Genomic DNA, 15,792 nt, shown 5'->3' with positions numbered 1-15,792 from the left:
CCTCTATGGGGCTCCATTCCCTCACACCCCCAGCGTGGCTCTGTCCCCCTCCAGCGTGGCTCTGCTCATCCAGCTGCCTGCTTTCTTGCTGTGTAACGCTTTCTCTGTACCATCTGCAGTATTTGAACTTTGAACTTTGACCCTGGCCTTCCAGGTTGCCATGAAGGTAGCTTGTCTAGGTGTGGGGGTGGGATGTGTTTTACTTGATGGCTTGGTAGACTGATGGATGCATTTAGACAAATCATCCCTGGGCTTCCTTCATGCTTTTGATCCCATCTCTCCTTCATCCTGAATATCCTCTCATTTTCCTGATGTCTCTGACTTCCTTTCTGAGCCTCTAAATATACTCTAGTTACTTACATTAAGAAACACAATAAAACAAAACTTTCCCGATCCTGGGTCTCCCCAGTCTGCAGCCCAGGCTCTCCTCAGCTTCCTGTGGGAGAGCTGCCCGTGTGTTTATTTTTGAACCAGGACACTGGTCTCCAGGACACTGGAGAGTAGAAGGGCCTCTGGCTCTGGGGCGTGGGCACTCGCCGTCCGGTGCCTTTGCGCCCTGCAGATCCTCAAGGCCCCGACTCCCACCCAGTCCCTACTGTGGTGGCCTGCTCTGTGTGTGCTGGGACCATCTTCATGCAGGGGCATCTTGCCTTTCACCTGCCTCTGCCTCTCTTGGCACCGGACGCCCAGGGGCACCTGATGGGCTTTCATGCATGTCACCTAGCATGTGTGGAAGCTGCTCCCAGGGTCACCCCTGACCACGAGGGCCCGGGGCCAGTGGAGGCGTCCCTGCACCCGTTCCTCAGGGAGGCAGCTCTGCGATGCTCCCCGAGACCCCGCGGAGGGTCCCCGTGATGGAACATGCTGTTGGCCATCACTGGGTCAGTATGGTGGCTTGGCACTGCCCCTGTGCGTTGGCTCACTGTGCCCATTCCCTGGCCTGCTCCCTCTGTCCCTCACCCAGTGGCGCAAACCACATTTGTCAGAAGCACAGCCAGTCCTGCTGTCGGTGTCCTTGGCTCCTCTGTGCTCAGCTCCCTGAAGCTGGGCTCAGGACTCGCACTCTCCTGGTGTGCAGTCCTGCTTCAGACACCTCTTGGGTTCCTCTCAGTGTGTCTGTGGCCTGTGATGGGCAGCAGGTGAGTCACATGGAGACCGCTGCATGGACTTCACAGTTTTCAGAGGCCCTGGGGTGCAGATACGGGAACTGTGACTGGCTGGGGGCCCCTGCTCCAGTGCCCGCGGCGCCTTTGGGGCCTCACTGCCGCAGATCCAGAGGCAGCACTACTGCCCCAGTATGGTTGGAACTGCTCCCTGCTTCTCCCCGGCACTGCATGGCCCCTCTGGTCAGCCCAGGCATTCAAGCCAGAAGCTAGCAAATGTATTTTGCTTTTCTTTTCCTAACTCCCGGCAGCCTGCCCATCATCCCTTTGTGACAGTGCTTCCTCCAAAATGCCGTCAAGGCCGCCTGATCCTCTACCAATTCCAAGACCACCTGTGGTGGCCAGCACTGCCGCTACCGCTCGTGGAAGTGGGTTGCCAAACACAGCCATTATGAAAATGAATTGAGCTAAACTTACAACTAAATAAGTCTCATTAAAACAAATACAATCAGTGCTTACAACTGTGCCTTCCTGAGTTCTTTACTGCGGGGCTCTCTTATTGGCTAGCAGGGCTTTTGTGTTCTTATGATGGAAACGCCCAGGTGTGGTGAGGCCCCTTCCAGCCTCTGCCAGCAGTGATGTCCCAGGCCTCTCGCGGTGGCCAGCCCGACGCTCGCTGCAGCCTGGTTGGCACTGATCCTGCTCATGGGGGGCAGCAGCCATGAAACCAGGCTTTCTGCTCTTTGAGGAGCCCCACAGCTCCTGTGCCTCAGGCCCGCACCCCGGCCACTTCCGTTGCCTGGAGACCCTTCCTCCGGGTCTCAGGGAACCAGCATCATTCAGAGTTTTCTAGCTTCAGCCTCAGTTCCTCAGAGAGGCCTTTCCAGCCAGCGCGACTCGCCAGCGCCTGCCCTCATGGTCCTCTGCGGGCCAGACCAGCGGTGCCCTCTTGTAGAGCGCACGCTTCCACTGACTGTCAAGCTCCCTCTGCGCCCTCGGCCTCAGCACTGCACCTGCACGCGTGGCTGACTGTGGATGAGTGAATCCTAGAACATCACGTTTTGTTTGTAGCGTGGTGTGTACATTGTAGAGTGGTGTACATGGTGTATACACGTGTGTGCATAGGGACAAGACTTGGACGACTTTTGCCGTCACCTGTTACAGCGGACAGTTCCAGGATGTTGCGTCGCGTCTTTGTTGTGCCTGGTGTCTTCCTCATGCAGGAGAGAGGCCCCTGAGCCTCCTGGTCTTCCTCATGCAGGAGAGAGGCCCCTGAGCCTCCTGGCAGAGGCCACAAGGCACCTGCTCCCCGGGGCCTTGTTTTCCTCACCCTTTTTAAGTTGCTTGAAGGCTTCAGCATTTGGGACCAGATGGAGGCACGCAATGCCTGGGTCACCTGCCTGCCTTCTTTGCCCCTGGCTGGCCCGTCAGAGGGAGCAGTGGGCACGGCTGAGTCACGCCGACTCAGAATGTTTCATACATTCTGGCTTCCCAGAACGTCTCGGGAGTACGAGGCGCTCGCACCTCAGCTTTGCCCCCACTCTCGGGTTGCTGGCATCATTACAAACAAGAGAATATAAGGTAGAAATTTCTAGATGCCTTTTTTTTTCTCTTTGACCAACATGTTTTCAGGGTTGATGCCACAAGAACCAGCTCGTGTCTCAAGTGGCATATTTTGGCAGCATGGCCAGGTTCTTAGCTGATGAGCTGAGTTTCCCAGCTGGGAAACTCAGGCACTTTGGGGTTGGGGGGCGCCGTCCTCTTCCGCGGAAGTGGAGGAGATGAGATGCTCCCGAGAGGTGAGATCTGCACTTTCTGGGGACCAGTTACTGATCCTAGAATTCCGAGAGGGAAACGTCAGACGGGCCGCTCACGGTTTGTGGCCTCGTTGGCAGCACTGGGGAAGGGCCCTGGGGAAGGCGTGGAGAAGCCCAGCGAGCGCGGGCCGTTCATCCTGAGGGCGCGATTTCCACCCAGACCTGGTGGTGAGGGTAGGGGACACTCCCCACTCAGTTGCCTCCATCTCATGCCTCCTGCGGGCCTGGCGTGGTGTGGCTGGTTCTCGTCCCCAGGTCCCCTCCTCTCGGGAGGCCTTCATTTATGGGAGGCATGGTGGGGGCTGCGGGAGATTTCCGGCTTCTGCTGCTACTGGAGCCGTCCCAGATCGCTCCACCCTGGGCTGCTCCGACCCCTGCCCTTCTGCTCCCCACCCCCACAGCGTTCTCTCTAGGGAGAGGTTTTCTGCTGGGACAGTGGAGAGAGGACAGACTCCAGGGCAGTGAGACGGGTCTGAACCCCAGCTTTTCTGCCTAGATATTGGGAGCATTACTTAGTTTCTTCGAACCTTGATTTTCTCATCTGTAAGATGGACGTGGTAGAACTACCTCATGAGTTTATTAGAAGGCTGAGCAGATCAAGTGTGAATTTAGTGCTTGGTGCCAGTTTGTTCATGGATCCCTCTAATGAGTCATTTATTCAGTCACTGTTTTTGGCTTAGAAACGTGAGCATCTCCTGGTCAGGCACAGACCTCAGGCTTTGCCTTCTAGCAGCCCAGAGTCTCCTGGGAGAAACAGCAAATCAGGGACTTTGCTTTTGCAAGCAAAAGCTATTATGAAATTTGAGTTTGCAGATGCCCTGGAATCATGAGGGGAGCTCTCTGGCCTGCAGGCCTTGCTGCCCCATTACCTCCAGCCCCTTTCCCCTCCGGGGGCCGGGTGTGGCCCCACAGCAGCTCCACTTTTGTTTCTTTCTGGTTTTTCAGTCCTCCCGGCAGCATAGCTTTTTTGTTTGTGTGTTTGTTTGTTTGTGTGTTTGTTTGGAAGAGATGGGGTCTGACGCTATTGCCCAGGCTGGCCTCGAGCTCTTGGGCTCCAGGCGTCCTCCTAAGTAGCTGGGACTGCAGGTCCACACCACTGCGCCCAGCTTCTGGAGTGTGGTCTTCCTGGCCCCAACGGTCCTCGTGTTTAAAGAGGAAGAGAGCTGCACTGATGGGCAGGAAAGCCGTTTCTTGAGGGAAGGTCCAGAGCCGCCTTAGAAGGTGAATCAAAGCAAACTACAGCCTCCGGCCACTTATTTTGACTGATATGTGGTACAAAACATGTTTTTTGTTTTTATTGAGACAGTCTCCCTCTGTCACCCAGGCTGGAGTGCAGTGGCATGATCTCAGCTCACTGCTGCCTCTGTCTCCTGAGCTCAAGCAATCCTTCTGCTGCAGCCTCCTGAGGAGCTGGGACTACAGTTGTTCATCACCATGCCCAGCTAATTTTTGTCTTTTAGTGGAGGTGGTCTTGCTACGTTGGCCAAGCTGGTCTCGAACTCCTGGGCTCAAGCAGTCTGCCTGCTTCGGCCTCCCAGAATGCTGAGATTATAGGCGTGAGCCACTGTCCTGGCCCAAAATATGTTTTTATATTTAAAAATTTTCCTTTTCTGTACAAATTAGAATTGTCATTTTTTTTTTTTTTTTTTAAACCAGAACAAATGCTTTCTGTGGCCTTGTAGAAAATCCTGGTTGGCGGGCACCTCTTCTTGGAAGACTCCCACTGGAAGGGTCCTCAGAGTGAAGTCACCCCCCTTGGCTTGCCGCTCTGTTACCAGTCTGTTTTTCTTTCTTTTTTTTCTCTAATGTCTGTGGTGGGCTAATTTGAAAACTCAACCCTCTCCAGCCAATGGTGAGCACCTGTTCACTTCTCAGGCTCCCTGGGCCTCCAGGTGGTGTTCACCAGCGGGGAGCCGAGTGTGCGACTGGAGTGTGTGGCTGGGGTGTGTGGCTGGGGCGTGTGGCTGGGGCCTGCTGAGCGGAGAGTATTCTCAGTTGTTTGTTTCCGGCAGATCTGAGAACCTGAGTAGTAGGAACTGCTTTAGGCCTGGGTCCTGCTGGCCCGGATGGAGTTGCTGTAGAATGCAGGTGTTTTCTGTGTGAGTTGCTAAGTGCTGTTGGGAGCTCTGGAAGTGTCTTTCCAAAGCAGACATTATCAAGCCAGGGCCCTGGTGGCTGCACCAGGCTGGGTGGCTGTGTTACCCTGTTAGGCAGCTAGGACTGGCCTCAGTGGTTCCGGGGGTGCGTACGGTGCGAGTGGGCACATGGCCGGTGAGCTTACGGAAGTGCCCCGAGACCCAGGTCCCTGCTCCGGAGTACAGAACGTGTGATGATCAGCGACGGGCCGCAGCGGGGTGACTCGCACCAGCGGCGCGGGGACCGTCAACATATTCCTTCCTGCTGGTAGCCCATCCTCCCAGGGCGGTGGCCCGGGCCTGTCCACCTGGGTCGGTCTGCACTTCTGGGCTTCCCTGTCCTTTCTGCAGCTTCCCCTCCAGTACTGAGCTTGGTGCTCCTCCTTCTCTCCCCACCTCTCACCCCTGCGCCTTCGGAAAGGCCTTACTAGACAGACTGGGGACAAGAGGGAATGTGCTGTTTCTGGGGGGCGTCAGAAGCTGAGCTCGCTGGACTCGGCTCTGGAAGCGTGGTTGTCCTCCGAATACGTGTTTTCTTCTTTTACTGATCCTTCTGCTAAGCTTGAGACCCCACTATACCAGGTGCTGGGTACACCAAGGTGAGCACGACCCAGTCTCTGCTTTCAAGAATGGTTAAGAGAATTGCAAAATATTAGTGCCATGCAGAGTCCCAGGCGCCACCAGCAGGGGCAAATGCAGGCCCAGGAGGGCGCGGCGGTGGAAGAGGGGCTACACAGAGCAGGGGAGGCTCCACAGCTGACTCTCGAATGGTGTTCCCCAAGGGCTGGAGGTGTATGTGTTAGGGGCTCAGGGTTGGGGAATTTTGTGCCACGGTGACAGACAGTGTTGCAAGAAGAATGAACTGGTACACAGACCTGATCACTTGGTGGCTTCACCCTAGAACGTGTTGTCAGGTCCCCTGGCCTCTCTCTGCCCTCCAGCCTCCCCTGGCCCTGCTGCTCTGCCGGTCTCTGCAGCCGGCCTTTGGGCAGCAGGCAGTGTCTGGGCAGCGAGCAGTGTCCATCCAGGCAGCGGGCAGTATCCAGGCAGCGGGCAGTATCTGGGCAGCGGGCAGTATCTGAGGAGTGGGCAGTGTCCATCCAGGCAGCGGGCAGTGTCCGGGCAGCGAGTAATGTCCCTCCAGGCAGCAGGCAGTGTCCAGGCATCAGGCAGTGTCCAGGCATCGGGCATTGTCCAGGTACCGGGCAGTGTCCAGGAAGAGGACAGTATCTGGGCAATGGGCAGTGTCCGGGCAGCAGGCAGTGTCCATCCAGGCAGTGGGCAGTGTCTAGGCAGTGGGTAGTGTGTGAGGAACGGGCAGTGTCCAGGCAGCGGCCTGTGTCTGGAGAGCAGATGGTGTCTGGGGCGTACTGGTGTCTCAGCTCCAGCTGGAGGGACTTAGGTCCCCATGACTTGTGAAGCCATTTCAGGAACAGCACTGATGACCACACGGAGCACTCTCCAGCCTACTTGGGAGGTCCATCAGGGCTGTTGTGAAGGCAGCACAGACCATACATGCAGAACCCGGGTGCCTGTCCCACTCCTGCCCCTGTCCTGTGGCCCAGGGTCCAGACACATGGAGCTGGAGGCAGAGGGGCTGCTGAGCTGGCTAGATAGGTCTCTCTGTTGATGAGACCACGACTTGACACCTTCTCCCCTCGACACTTCCAAGGCATACTTGCCAAGGGTCTGCACCCGCTCTGTGGTTCGGAGGCCTCTCCCTGCCTCTGGGAGGCTGGTGCAGCCGCTCTAACTGGTCTGCCATCTGTAGGTTCTCTGCGTTGCCACCAGAGTGACCTTGATGGTGTTGGGGTCCGTGTCTGCCATGAGTCAGGTCCCTGCACAGTCCTCCCTGGCAGTGGAGGAACACTGGTTCTTTGCATGGCCCCAGGGCGGTCCCAGCCTCTGTCCCCGGCCTGCGCTGGCTCGGAGCATGCCGGCCATCTGCTTGGGCGGAGCCTGTCCACCACCGCCTGGTGCCTTCCCGCCCGTCCTTTTAAGGCCTCTCCTCCTCTGGGAAGCTTTCCCAGACGAGGCAGGCGATGGAGAAGCTGCGTCTTCCCCGCCACCATACCCTCAGGGTGGCACTTGGCACCGTGAGGAGCTGTCTGGGGCTCCTCTGGGTGTTTTCCCCCCCCGTGAGCTCCTGGAAGGCAGGGGTCCTGGCATTCCATCTTGCCTCCTCGCGTCATGGGTGTGCCTGGCAGCCTGAGGGGCGGGGAGTGGGACCAGGCACTGCAGAGGCCCCCAGCCTGGGTCTGAAGCTGGAGCTGGGGTCACAGGGCGGCAGTGCCGAACCCAGGCATGCCACTGGCACACACCCAGGCCGTGCAGACAGGGGCGGTGGCCACTGTTCTTCCACGCATGTCCCCCTCGTGGCAGCCCTGTGCTGCTGCCTGTGGTAGGGTTAGGGTCTGCTGTCGCTCCTTGGACCATGACATCGCCACTACCATGACATTTGCGGAGCTCCGTGGGCATCCATGGGAGCGTCCGGACCAGCAGCGCCTCCGGTACACAAGGCTGTTTCTTGGTGAATCAGCAAGTCTGGGCTTCTGCCGTTTCTGGGTGAGCCCTGTGCTTGGACAGTTATGAATCATTTGCTTGCCTCTTGATTTGCGTCAATCAAACCACATGTGAAGAAAGCGGCAGTGAGCAGCGCTCTGCCGGCAGCCTGGCTCCAGCGCGGGGTGGCTTGCCAGGGACAGCCTCAGGAGGCCAGCCTGCGCGGCCTGGTGGTCTGGGCTGCGGGCCTGGGGTGGCCTCAGCCGGAGGGGCTTCCGGCCGGCCCCCGCCCTTTCTTCCCCCGATCCCCGTCAGCTGCGGGAGGTGGGCGAGATGGTAATGATAGCCTGGCGTGTGCTGGCTTCCTACGTGTAATCCTGTGGCCAGGGGCACATATTCACAGCTCTGGGAATGTTTACGGTTGGAAGCTCATCCGCTGATCTGTTCTTCCCTGTCACACAAAATCACTCCAGGACAGGGCTCCTTGCAAAGATTCCTTGTAAGAAAGGCATAATTAAAAAAGGATGTCACCATGCCCCTCGCCTCCTTCAAACCAAGAGGGGCAGCAGGAGGGGAGTGGCCCAGGATCGGAAGGACAGCCGGGAGGAGCGTGGGCACCAGGCCAGGCCTAGGGAAGGTCCGTCCACCCAGGACTTCTGAGCCTTTTCTTTTCTGGAGCAGCTTTGGGGATGAGCCTTGCCCCCCATTGAGTCACTGTGACAGCTCTGCACTGTGCTGGGCTGAGAGAGCCCCGCCATGGAGGGCCAGCTGGGAAACTGGGGCTCCCAGGGGACCCCTGCTTCAGTGGCTTGCTTTGCTTTGGTTATTTTCGAGGTAAGCAAATTAGGTTCTCATTTTTACTGTGAAGGTTACTTTTATTGTTGTTGAATTAGCTGTTGAATGGTAGCTGTTGTCCTGGTTTCCTGGTTAGTCATGGCTATGGCTCGTGCCTTAGAGACCAGCAGCACCCTGGCTCATTCCCATCTCTTGGTGGGGTCCATACATGATTCGCCCTTAAAACTGGGAGGGGACGCCAGGGTGCACTGGGTTTGTGCTGCCTTTTGGTAAAATGATCAGAAGTGGGGTTTGTGCTGCCTTTTGGTAACGATCAAGGTTTGTGCTGCCTTCTGGTAATGATCAGAAGTGTGTTTAGATGTGCCTGATCCAGGGAATCGTGGAAACTTAGTGGCCATGGGGTCCTCTGGCTCTGAAATTGCTCGCTGAACGGGCTGGGAGGGTGTAACCTGCCATAAGTGTGAGCCCAGGTTTATGTTTGCAACAAATAATAAACAGGAAAACAGAACAGAGTGACACCCTGTCCAAATCTAGCACCTTCACTGGCTATCTTTCATTTTTTATTACAGAAAATTTCAAACATTTACGAAAGTGAAAAGACAATAAGGAGCGGACTAGGCGGCTGCCCCCACCTTCAGCGATGGCTGAGCAGGGCCAGGCCTGCCTCACTGTTTTGTTTCAAAGCAGTTCTACTGTCATGCAAGTGTCTTCTGAACAGGCAACCGTAATACCATTATCACAGCTTTAACACGTTAATACGTTAATACCATCAGGTAATCAGTCATTTAAAACCCCCATTGTCTCAACAAGTTTTCATTCTCTTTTCTTTTTGTATGTGGCTGTTGTTCAAATAAGTGTTAAGGAAGGTTCGTGGGTTCTGATGGGCCACTGTCACTTGTGATGGACACAGCCGTTCCCTGCCTCTTGCCCTCCAGTCTATTTGTTGGGGAGCTCGGCTTGCTGTCCTGTTACGTGGCCACAGCGGAACTCTCACTGCCCGTGTCCATGTGGCGTGTTGAGCAGGTTCCTCCCCACTCTCTTTCTGGTGACCTGGTGGTCGCAGCTGGAGCCTGTCCTGGACTGGGGCTAGTCGGCAAGACTGTGGCATGGGAGTGTAGGCGTTCTGCTGGGTGATGAGCAGGTCCTGAAGGTCGCGGTCTAGCTTCATTCCCTCCTTCCTGGGGGCTGCAGAGTGATAATCCAAGAGGCTTATTCTTGACTCAGGTAAAATACTTCTGCAGAGAGGAAGTGCCCTCATCAGCTCTTCGGCTCACAGAGGAAACACTTTCTTCGTTTACCATCTTTCAGAGGAATGAGCTCGTTGCTTTACATCATCTGAAGGTAACTAGCGAGTTTTGTTGTTTATTTTTGTGTGTAATTGTGAGCTCGTGGATTTAAGTGTATTCCATGTCTTTTAGGCCTTTGCTGTTGTTATTCTCATTGATGTTCACCTTGTCCTCCTTGATGCACGAGGCCCTGTGGAGTTGGCCCTTGAGTCTTTTGGACATAACCCTTGCAGTCTTTGATTGCTTCGTTGCTCTGCTGTGACAGGACACCTTGTCACCTTGTATAATTCCTGTCCCCGGAATTTATCTGATAATCCCTCATCTCAGTATCCTTAAACACATGTGTAAAGTCCGTTTGAGCATCTGAGGTGATGTGTTTCTAGGTTCCAGGAATGAGGATGTAGACCCTGTGCGGAGTATCATTTATCCTCCCTGTGCTCAACCCTCAGACCTGCAGGTCTGGTCTCTGACTCTGACGCTAATGGTAGGCAACTCTCTGGCCAGATCGCTAGGGAGAGAAGAAACCGTTGCAGGAACGCAGGGACAGCTTGGGATGAGAGGGCCAGGGTAGATGCCCATCTAAGGGTCTAGGGAGGCACAGAGGTGAGCCCCTCTCCTGCTCTTGTCCCCTGCAGCTGCCTGCCCTGCTCTGCCAGGGTCAGAGGGCATCACCTGGGGCGCCCACAGCAGCAGGGCAGGGGTGCCTTGGGGGTGAGTGCAGATGGCTGGCTGCGAGAGGTTCCAGTGCTGGGTTTGACGGTCAGGGTGGTCTTGTTATCTTTTTGATTCTGGCCATCCTTGTGGATAGAAAGTGACATCTCATTGTGATTTTGATTTACATTTTCCTGAGGTTAACAACTAATGGATGGCAAGCATCTTTTCACATGCTCATGGGCCATTGTACATCTTTGGAGAAGTGTCTGTTCAAATCCTTTGCTCATTTTAAAATTAGGTTGCCTTTTTATTGTTGAGTTGTCGAGGCCCTTTATATTCTAGATGCAGCTTCTTGATCAGATATACGGTTTGCAAATATTCTTTTCCATTCTGTAGGTTGCCTTTCTGGATGGTGTCCTTTGAAGCTCAGAAGATTTTTATTTTGATGGTATCCTGTTTAGCTATTTTTTTCCTTTTGCTGCCTGTGTTTTGGTAACCTATCAGAGACATTTATTGAACTCGGATTGGATTGGCATGGTGATGTGGGCCCCCTCTTGGGGCTCCTGGCTTTTGGCTTCCGTTGGCTGTAAATGCTAAAAGGCTTCTCTGGGCTGTTCGGAGAGACAGATTTGATGGCCCAGCCAGCTTCTGCAGCGTCTAATGGCTGGATTCGCTTTTCCCACAGTTGTTTTTAATTGAATGTCCATGGGAAAGTGGCCAAGTAAATGGAAGGTTTCACAGAGAGAGCTGGGTTTCTTTGTTGATTTTTTTGGAAACTGTGCTTTTTTGTCATTATTGTGCAGAGTTTGTTGGAATCTGGCGCCAGGTTGTGAATGTCCGCTGAGATTTGTGTTGGTCTTGTTGAGTATGGCAGCATGATAGTGGCTTTTCCCCCACTCTAAACACAAGTTCCAGGAAATTTCGAGGCTCTGTGTGACTTCCAGGGGGACATCTTCCCTATTGAGAGGTTAATTCTGGGACATGGAGCCGTCGGGGACTCTGAATGTGGGACACACACCCTGAGGGGAGAGGCCACGTCTTGGAAGGATGGAGGGCAACCTGTCTTCGGGGTCCAGAACTGAACTCTCCCTGCGCAGCTGTGCCGGCCTCAGCCACCCAGGCTTTGTGTCGATAAAATGGGGATGATGACAGCGCCTACCCAAGAATCCGGAGAGCCACGCTGGGGGATGGAGAGCTCTAGGGAGGATGCTGGCAGAATCACCTCTCACAGTCCTGAACACAGTCACCAGGAGGAACTGTTGACTTCATGTGAACTGAGTATTCCTCGCTATTCCAAACACAGCAGCACTGAAAACTTAGAATGTGTAAACAAAAAACACACTAAGCAGACTGAGCATGGTGGCTCACACCTGTAATCCCAACACTTTGGGAGGCCACAGTGAACGGATTGCTTGAGCTCAGAAGTTCAAGTCTGGGCAACGCGACAAAACCCCTTCTCAAACCCCTTCTCTACTAAAAGTATACAAATTAGCTGGGCCTGGTGGCGTGCACCTGTGATCCCGGCTACTCGGGATTCTGAGATGGGAGGATCACTTGAGCCCAGGAAGTCAAGGCTGCAGTGAACCATTATTGCACCACTGCATTCCAGCCTGGGCAACCGGAGTCAAAACAAACACCGAAAAACACACGAAGCCCCAACCTTTTTACTGGTTTTACATTCTGAATCTTGCATTTCCTTCAGCTCCAAATTAATGAGGAAAGTGAAGGTTGTGTGTCTATCAGATAAATCCAGTCCTTTGAGTTGTCAGTATTTTGGGAGATTTGTAACTAATTAGGATATATTTAATATTAGTGCACATATTTGCCATGTTTCTGAATGAGGAACGGACACTGTATTTTCCTTGCCAAAAGCTAGCCTCCCAGTATATAATTTACTCTGTATTTGGGGTTTTTTGGAGGTCCGTGCATATATTGGTTTGAACTAAGAGCCACTTAAGTCTACACGTGCTGCTCACAGTAACACATCTGTTGCATCCATCAATAGGTCATCTTACTCCTTTCCATTAAGTAGATGGTTTAATGATTTCAGAAATGTCAAATAGTTGCCCGTTAGTGCACATAAGAAATTATACAAATGTGGAATGCAAGTAGCACATCTCTGTTTGGAACAAGAGAGTGGTCCGGTTCCCGGGAGATGGGAAAGCATTGTAATATTCCCGATTAGGTGATAAATGTCTAGGATTTTTAGCCCCCGGACTATTTCAGCTTATTCTGGATTCTCATTTTTAAAGGCCTCTTATTCTCTATCACCTGCTTCGCAGTGTCTCACCGCGAGATTTCCTGTTTTTCTGCATGTCGCCAGCTCTGCGCTTTCTCCTTTCCAGTTGAATACATTGGGGGACAGCTAATGAGCGTCCCATTGAGGCCACGGCAGTTTCCTTGGGCTTGCTCAGAATTTTCCTCTCCACGGTGTCACCAACAGTGCTTCTCTATTTCCATCATCCATTCATTTTTACACATACAGTTGTGGATAGGCCGCAGGGTCCACACAGCTGCTGCAGTGCCGCCTGAGACAGAGCTGATGGGGCAACCTCCAGGACTGTGGGTCCTCACCTGCTGCCTTGAGAGTAGTCAGGCTGCTGAAAGGCTGGTGACATCCTGAGCTCATCCAGAGAGTAGGCTCTGAGACCTCAAGGGCCACCTGTGTGCAGTTGACTCTCTCCCAGAGTTGCCTATTGTGTTTTGTGTAAGGACATCATTTGAGGGGGGGAGGTAAGTCAGGTCCACTCACCGCTCCTGTCTACGAAGCCCTGACACATGATAATGTGCAATTAACAGAGTGCTGGGATGAGATCCGAGCCAGCCTTGGGTCGTAAGAACCAAACGCATCATCGCTGGCCTTGTAATTACACTGTTGTGTGTGGACAGTTTGTACTTTTCCCCTTTCGAGCAACTTGGAAGATTTGCTGTCTTGAAGTTGAAATGACTTGAGTCATCTTCCTTTAGAAGCCTTCTGGGTAGAAACAGCCTCTGAACGCGTGGTGAGCCGGCAGTCCTGGCTACGGGGTGACCAGTGCTTGATATTTGTCTTTTTAGGAAAGTGCACAGGGGCTCGCAGTGGCCAGCCCACTGGGGCAAGTGTAAGGACCCTCCTCCTCCAGGAGACCAGCAGGGTGTCATGCTTCTCATTCAGTGGGGGAAAACTGGGGTTCTGAAGAGTGGAGCTTGCAGATAATTCCTGCAAACTGGAATGGAGTTTGGCACTGAGCTAAAAGGTGTTGAGGTGATGCCTGCAGGAGTTACCTGGCCAGTGCCAGGAAGTCAGACCCCACCCTTCCTTGGGCACATAGAAAACGTACAATATTTGCTAGGTGCGTATGTGCATCACATGTATGTAGACGTATGAATGTATGTATGTATGAATGATGGGGGTGCTTGGACGGCTTCCGTCTGCTGGTAAATTAGGTCTTAGTGTGCACGTTAAGAGCGTCTTCTTATTGAGCGTTTCCAGTGGTAGCTGCCTAGAATCAAGCCGCTGGAAGCTCAGCTATGGAAGTGATGGGTCCTTGAGATTTCTTGCCAGTGCAATGAGCCTTTCTTTAAAAGCCAGCTCACTTCCATTCTTCTGTGTAGCTGTTTCCTTGTTTCTTTCCATTTTGTGGGGGTAGGGAACCTGGCACCATCCACCTGGCACCCTAAGGTCTCCTGGTAGGCTTCCACACAAAAGCTTGCCTGTGTGACCCTGTTCTTGGTTGACGACTGACGAAAAGGCTAAGAGAAGTTCAGTTCTCACACCTGGGTCTCTGCAGTTTCCTGGGGAGTCCTCTTCCATTTTCTCCGTCAATCCCTCGTAAGGGGCTGTGTCCCTGACCGGAAATGGGTGGTCACCTGGGATCACCCTATCTTCCTTGGCCTGCGGGCCTTCTAGTCACAGGGCAGGTTCTCCTGTCCCTCCAGGCGGTCATGAGCACCAAACTGATTGTACTGTGGAAAGTTTGGTAAAAGCCAGTACCGAGGAAGTATGTTGATTCCTTTTTGTGGTACGTCAGAACTCGGGGAGAAATCTGTTTACTTTCATGATGACTATCTTTATCCTTGACATGTGGCTTATTTACTCAGCTTCTTTTCAAAATCACACTTTATCCTGAGAAAATCTAGATGCAAGTCTAATCTCTGATCTCTTGGCTCACTCTTTGCAGTGCGGAGTGGGCCCTGCTCCTTCCAGGACGGGCCTGCCTAGGGCTGTCAGTTGGGCCTGGCCCCCCAGGGCCACCATCCTGGCCACCAGCCCGAGGCTGGGAGCGGCCAGCGCTGTTGGCATTCCCGTTGTGCTGAGGACCAAGCTCACTTCCTCCAGCACCCATTCCTGCTTCCTAAGGAGAAAGCTCAGCACCAAGAATGGGATGAACTGGGCAAATAAATTACAAACAAGTGAATTTAAACCCCTCTCAAAACATTTTCTGATTATTTTGATAACTCTTTGACCTAATTTGGACAACAGTTAGAGAAATTCTGATTTATGCCTGGAATTCAAGTATAGCCTGTAGCTTGGTGTGTGTGTTTTAAGTGCTTGATATTTGTCTTTTTAGGAAAGTGCACTCATTCTTAGACGAGATGGTATTTGAAAGACTGTGTTTGGAATGTGCGGAATTACTGGGTAAGAACTCAGAAGCTGGGAGCAGTGGCAAGCGGCTAGCTTTGTGTGGAAACTGACCAGCTGGCTGGAGCAGTCTCTGTCCTTGCGGGCGGAGAGGCCTGCGAGGGGATGCAGAGGGCCTGCCCCAGGGCAGAGCTCTTCTTGATTTTAGTCTCCCTTGCCGTGTAGAAGGGTGCAGGGCTCCTGGCACAGGCCTCTTCTGCGGAGCCCTCCAGGTCCGCCTTGGCTCAGGGCTCCGCCCCCTCATGAGGAAATGTCATGGAGTTGTGGTTTGACGTTTCCGGTTTGTGGCTAGTTTCTTGTGTGTACAACTCTCTATAGCTGTGCCGAGCCCTTCCGGGAGCAGTTGTAGATTTTTACTGCCTTCAGCACGTCCTCAAGGGTTCAGGGAGTCCTTTCTGTCCACCGTTGTATCCGGGGACCCTGGGCAGCTGCTGAGTGGTGCCATGGGCCTTGGTGCTCCGCTGGGAACTGTTGGTCACTGGTGCTCTTCAGACTCCATCGGCCTCCTCTCGAGGGTCTGTATCAGAGGCCGTCTGTCTGGTGTGATGTGGGCGGGTGTGGTATGCTTGTCCATGGTCACGGATTAGTGTCATTATTATAGGTGCAGTGGATGGGAACTTTCTGTGGGCTAGGCACTGCCCTAGACCCTGGCCGGTGGTAGGTCCCACTGTCTCCCAGGTGATAGATGGCAACCCCAGAGGTCAAGTCATGTGTCCAGTGCCACAGGAGTGGTAGGTGGTCAGTTGGCACCCCCCATGCAGTGTACAGCTGCCACGGAGGCCATGTGGGCACTTACTCTCCCTCTGCACATCTGTGAGCACCAGCCGTGCACAGCCGCTGTGCCCAGGATGCCCAGGGTGGTGTCCTGAGCCGCTGTGC

The 15,792-nt window shown here is 53.7% G+C and overlaps 1 protein-coding gene across 9 annotated transcripts in view; it reads left to right on the top strand.

Annotated features, from left to right (window-relative positions):
- The window catches only part of HDAC4 (histone deacetylase 4), a 343,637-nt gene that overhangs the window by 113,754 nt on the left and 214,091 nt on the right, over positions 1-15,792 (top strand). Inside the window, exon 1 of one of the 9 annotated variants that reach the window (XM_023228695.2) lies at positions 15,242-15,428. The exons of the other annotated variants lie outside the window; for them this stretch is intronic. The gene's annotated coding sequence lies outside the window, so the exon portion shown is untranslated. Of the gene's footprint in view, positions 1-15,241; positions 15,429-15,792 lie in introns of those variants that run through there. 9 annotated transcript variants of the gene reach the window in all.

Source organism: Piliocolobus tephrosceles, chromosome 11 (assembly GCF_002776525.5).
Source record: "Piliocolobus tephrosceles isolate RC106 chromosome 11, ASM277652v3, whole genome shotgun sequence".
Lineage (NCBI taxonomy): Eukaryota > Metazoa > Chordata > Mammalia > Primates > Cercopithecidae > Piliocolobus > Piliocolobus tephrosceles.
Note: the sequence above shows the minus strand (reverse complement) of the source record. Positions and strands in the feature narration are given on the sequence as shown.